Below are 6,158 nucleotides of genomic sequence, written 5' to 3' on the forward strand. Positions count from 1 at the left end.
TTTTGGTTTTTTGAGACAAGGTCTTACTATGCAGTTCAGTATGTAGCCCAGGCTATGAACTCAGTATGTAGCCCAGGCTAGCAGGGAATCCTCTGATCCTCCAGCCTCAGCCTCCCAAGTGCTGGGATTCCAGGTGTGCATCACCATGCCCAGGTAAAGGGCTTTCTTCTGACTGTGGAGAATGCATATTTAGATCTTGCCCATCCAAACCCACTTCTGCTGTTCCTGACATTAATTTATAATTGCTTTGTTGGATGGCTTAAGAAATTACACATGAATATAGGGCATACATAGTTATGCATGAACAATGGAGACGTGCTCTGAAGAATGTACCACTAGGGGATTTCATCATCGAATGTACTTACACACTAAGATGTCTTCAGTGTCACTAGGAGGTTTAAATTTTATGGGACCAACCACCCCATGTGCAGCCCATCAATTGAAAGTCATTGTATGGTATATGACTGTATATTCAACATTTTAGAGATGATTATATATTATTACATGTAGCTGATAATTATATGTTATTATATATAACTCCCCCTAATACATTAATGTATCAGTTTTGGTTTCTTTGGGTCTCACCCAATCTTTCAGGACCTGTTCATCCTCCTGTTGCCACCTGGCTGTCAGCCTGGCCCTTCTTTGTCCTTCACTTTGGAAATTCCCCTTGTCTCTATCCTTCTGGATCCTCTATCTTTCTCTTCTGTGTGTGTGTGTGTGTGTGTGTGTGTGTGCGCGCGCCCGCGCGCCCGCATGCATTGAATCCAGGGCCTACACACTAAGCTATATCCTCAACCCATTTTTATTTTTATTTTTTTAATTTTAAGGCAGGGTCTTGCTAAGTCTCTTAAACTGCTCAGGCTGGACTGAAACTTGCAATGCTCCTGCCTCAGCCTCTTAGACTGTTGGAATTATATGCATGTGCCATCTTACCCAGATTTTTTATGTCTTCATTTTTAACAAATTGTTTTATTGTGGTAAATATGTCTAACATAAAACTGGACATTTCAAGCACTTTTCAGCGGCGTTAAGTACCCATCCATGATGGGTATTACCATTATTGCCATCTGCTTTTTAAAAATATTTTTTCCCTTAGCTGAGCATGGTGGCACATGCACGTAACTCAGCACTTAGGAGGCTGAGGCAGGAAGATGACAAGTTCAAAGCCAGTCTGTGCAACTTATCCAGGCCCTGTCTCAAAAAACAAGCCCCCGCCCCAAAAGTTCCTCTTGTCTTTATTGTGGAATAATTGTTACAGTAATGGGGAGCTGACTAACCAACCCAATTTCCTTTTTGGATTTATTATGGCAGGTATATACAAACACAATTGATTTTTCTATGTTGATCTTGCATATTGCAAGTTTATTAGGTCTAGCAGCATTCTTGTATAATTTTTAGATATAAGATCATGACATCTGTGAATATAATTTTACTTCTTCCTCTCCAATTTTTTTTTTTTTTTTTTTTTTTTTTTGAGACAGGGTCTTGCTATGCAGCCCAGGCTGGTCTTGAACTCAATGATCCTCCTGCCTCAGCCTCCCGAGTGCTAGGATTACAGGCATGCCCCACCATGCCTGGCCCTCCTTCCCGGTTTGGATGCCTTTTATTTCTTTTTCTTATCTAATTACTTCCACTACAAGACTGAACAGCAGTGGTGAAGGGAAGCATCCTTGTCTTGTTCCTGAATTTGGGGAGTGTTCATCATCATTACAATGCTAGCTGTGGGCTTTTTGTAGATGTTCTTTGTCAGGTGGAGGAAGTTTGCTTTTTTTTTTTTTAAGACAGGATCTTCCTATGTATCCTATGTACTTCAGACTGGCCTTGAATTCACTATGCAAGCCAGGCTGGCCTTGAACTTGTGGCGATCATCCTGTCTCGGCCTCCCAAGTGCTGGGACTACAGGTGTGGGCCACTATGCCTGGCTTAGAAGTTCTCTTTTAATACTAGCTTTCTGAGTATCTTTATCATGAAAAGATGTTTGACGTTGTCAGATGCCTTTTTATATGCCAACTGAGATGATCAATTATTCCCCACATCTGCTTTGTTCTACTAATGTGCTATGTTACCTTGATTTTCTTACGTTGAACCCTTGCATCCATGGGATCTTCTTCCTTTTAGAGGTGCACAGGAGGCAAAAATTTTAGACTTTATACATTTGAAAATCATCGGCCTTCATATTTGATCCAAACTTAGCTGGACCTTTACAAATGCGAAGACTCTGTCCTACAGCTTCTTTCAGGCAATGCTATTGTGATTCATGTTCCTTTGGCTGAGACTTGTTTCATTCTTCCAAAAGACTTTAGGATCTTCTTTTGGTTATTCTTGCACACTAGCTTGGTGGCATTCTTTTTTTTTTGTCTTTTTGAGACAGGGTCTCACTATGCAGTTGAGGCTGGCCTTGCGCTCACTTTGTAGCCAAGGCTGGTCTCGAACTCGCAATGATCCTCCTGCCTCAGCCTCTGGAGTGCTGGGATTACAGGAGTTGTCACCACGCCCGGAGGCATTCCTTTCATAGCTTGCTAAGCATTCAGTGTAAACTCTTATTTGGAGACTGTGTCTTTCAACTCTATGAAAGTTTTTAAGCTAATTTTTATTGCTATAATTTGTTTTCTCTCCCTGGAATCTCTACTAGTTATATATTAGATCTCCAGCAAGTTTTCTGATTTTTAAAAATTCTTTTTTTTTTTGTTTTTTGTTTTTTGTTTTTTGAGACAGGATCTCACTTGGCAGTTCAGGGTGGCCTCGAGCTCACTTTGTAGCCCAGGCTGGTCTTGAACTCACAACGATCCTCCTCCAACTTTATCTTTCAAATCTTGTGCTGAATTTTTATTTCTGCAATCATATTTCAACTCTCCAAAAGCCCGTTTTTATAGGTCAATGTTTCTTTTCCTGTCACTGCAGCCATGGCTGGTAGGAGATTGACTTCTGGCAAATAGAAGCACCAAGTCTTCCACTCTAACAGGTAAACAAAAGGGAAGGGTGGATGTGAGTGGAAGGGGCTGTGCAGATGAGGTGACAGGAAGGTGCAGGTTTCATTTTCTTTGTGACATAAATGGTGAGGACATCTACTGGAATGATGGAGAAGGTAACAGAGGAGGGGTTTGAGGAGCATGAAAGGGAAAGTCAGAGCTAAACTCCCAGGCCTCAGCTGCTTCCTAGGCAGCTCTGAGGTCTCAGCTCACACTGAGGCCAGAGACCATCAGTGTACTGTGGCACCAGTCTACACAGTCAGGTAAGTTCTTGGTCACGGTGAAAGTGGGCCCTTGGGCAGCTCCACAATTGGTATTCTAGCCAAGCGGTCTGAAAGAGCTGCAGGGGAAAGGAATTAAGGATTCTGACAAGCAAGAGGTGAAGTGACTGAACATGATACTTCTATCAGGTTCCACGAGAACCTTAAATTCTTACCATTCAGGTTGACATTTCCCTTTCTCCTTGAATGCCTGGTAGTATTTTTAAAACAGGAGGCCTTACTGAGTTTTCTGCCCTTGATCATGTGTAAAATGTCAAAGAGGCCCTTTTCCACACTGTTCCTGGGGGTTTCCATTGTTTACACTTTCAGTGTAGACATGTATACTCAGCCATCTTTATCCTTATTTCTTTTTTTTTTTTTCTTTTCTTTTTTGTCATTTGAGACAGGGTCTCACTATGCAGTTCAGGCTGGCCTTGAGCTCACTTTGTAACCCAGGATAGCCTCAAACTTGCAACGATCCTCCTGCCTCAGCCTCCTGAGTGCTGGAATTATTATTATTTTTTTGTCTTTTTGAGACAAGGTCTCGCTATGCAGTTCAGGCCGGCCTTGAGCTTGCTTGAGCCCAGGCTGGTCTCGAACTTGCAACAATCCTCCTGATTCAACCTCCCAAGTGCTGGGATTACAGGCGTGTGCCACCAAGCCCGGCTGAGTGCTGGAATTGCATATCTGATTTCTTATCTGTAAAATAGTATAGTGATCAGATTCTCCAGGACCTCTAGCTAACAGCAGGGAGAACACTCTCCTCAGTAATGGCAGCACTGGTATTCCCTTATAGTTTTCTGGGTGTTTTACCATGGAAAGAGAACAGACTCTGGCTGTGTATGATCCAGCTGTTCAACTTTATTTATGCTGTTTCAATACACTGACAAGTCACACCATATTTTGTTTGTAACTTTTTCTCCCTCATGAGTCACTTTCACTTAAAACCAGAGGATTCCCTTGCAGAACACAAGTTTAAGTACACACACACACACACACACACACACACACGCACACACACACAGAGACAAGTACAAAAACGGAACCCCACCAAAGTGCATGTGAATGAAAGTGCAAACAGGTTTCATATCCAAACTCTGGGGCCATTCTCTGCTTCAGAAGTTAAACTGAAAGATTGTCCTTATCCTCAGCTGGGACAGGACAGGGGCTGGGTGAGCCTGCTGGGGCCAAAGTATAAGTGTGTCTGTTGCTAGAGAACAGGGCACAGGGCACCAGGAACTGCCACCCACTCCCTTGCCCTCCTGTGACCCCAGGCCAAGGTACGGGGAGCTCGTGTGGGCACGCAGTAGGGTGAAGAGCAGAAGGCCGACTTCTTCCTGCTCGGATCTGGTTTCTTTCCCACGGGTTTGACATTCGTGCTGAGATGGCTGAGGCCTCAAAGTGCAGGGGCCTTTGGTCCACCTGGCCTTTTCCATGGGTGAGCATTAGGTGGTTGGCAGATCCACGTGGCAAAGGCTGCCCACCCCCTCTCTTTTGCAGCTGTGAGGTCCACAGCACCAGCTGGCAGCACCTGCTGCCTTCTCACCCCGCAGTCAGTGAGCATCTCAGAGGCAGACTAAGGACAAGGAGCGGACGAGTTCCACCGCAGTCAGAATAAAAGACCTGCACCCGCTCTTTTTACTTCAGCCAAGGGGCAGCAACGTCACCTCTGTAAACCCAGCCCATGCCCTGTGGCCAGGCTTGTCCACCTGTCCTCCCAGGAAGGATGTGTGCAGAGCCACCCGAGGGTTGAAAGGCAAGGGACAGCTGAAGCTCTGCGGAGGTCAGCTGGAGGCTCAATGGGTATCCGCAAAAACTATCTGGCCCACAGTGGAGGGCAGCCTGTATAGGGCTGCAGCAGGAACCTTAACAGAGCTTTGGGTTTCCTCTAAGGAAAAAAATAAAGCTTCATATTTTAACAGTAGCCCTTGACACAGTCCTAGCACTGAGCCTCACATGTGCATGAGTTCCACGCATGTGCACACACATCACACGGCAGAGGGGAGGGCTCTGCTGGAGGGCCTCGCTCCACAGCCTGCAGGCCCATCTCAGCACCGGGGGTGTGGGAGCCTGGCACCAGACTTTCACCTCCACACGGGCTTGGCTTCTGGGGCGGCCTGGCCCTTCCCGCCTAGGCTGGGTGGCAGGTTTGGCAGTGGCTCTGTGGAGGCTGGGTCCCCATGTGGACAGAGAGGTTGAAGTCTCAGAGCCCAAGCAGGGCTCAACTGGCAGTGCAAGACACATGAGGAGTGGCAAGAGGGCTTAAGGGACGCAGAGAATTCAAAGATAGAAGAATTTGCCAACTCGTAACCCTAAGCGAGTCTCTGTAAGACACCTCCAGAGCAGGTGGTAAACATCCAAGGGATGGCTCACATGTGATTTCATACGGGGGAGGGCATGTGCTCGGCCGAGTGCCACATTCCCATGGCAGGGGGCCTTTGCCCGTGGGCGATTCCTTGGCTGAGACCCACAGATGTAGGAGATGCCTGTTTATCTTCGGGGGCCACCGTGCCTTCTTGAGCTGTCCTTTGGCCAGAGATTGTCTGACAGTCCCTTGAGCTGGCTCCTGGCCCGGGTTACTTGCCAGCCGGGCTGCTGCTTTCCTAGACCCATCAGAGAGAGCATGTGCAAAACTCTGCCAGCTATAAAATAGGGTCCAAGAACTTGCTCACGCTGCTGGAGCTAGGACCCAGTGCAGGCCACTGAAATGCCCACTAGTCCACTGGGCATGCTCCAAGGCATCTCAGCTCTGAGTGTCTTCCACTGCTGGGCAAAACAAACGAAGGCAGCTAGAAGCTCACAATAGGTCCCATGATGGCATATAGCTATCCACCCTTCCTTCCTTCCTTCCTTCCTTCCTTACTTCCTTCCTTCCTTCCTTCCTTCCTTCCTTCCTTCCTTCTTTCCTTCCTTCCTTCCTTCTTCC

At 46.4% G+C, this 6,158-nt stretch overlaps 1 protein-coding gene across 3 annotated transcripts in view; it reads right to left on the minus strand.

Annotated features, from left to right (window-relative positions):
• Sgk2 (serum/glucocorticoid regulated kinase 2) overlaps window positions 1-6,158 on the minus strand; it is a 44,176-nt gene that overhangs the window by 33,691 nt on the left and 4,327 nt on the right. The gene's annotated exons all lie outside the window — the stretch shown is intronic.

Source organism: Chinchilla lanigera, unplaced genomic scaffold, assembly GCF_000276665.1.
Source record: "Chinchilla lanigera isolate Chin_1 unplaced genomic scaffold, ChiLan1.0 scaffold00044, whole genome shotgun sequence".
Lineage (NCBI taxonomy): Eukaryota > Metazoa > Chordata > Mammalia > Rodentia > Chinchillidae > Chinchilla > Chinchilla lanigera.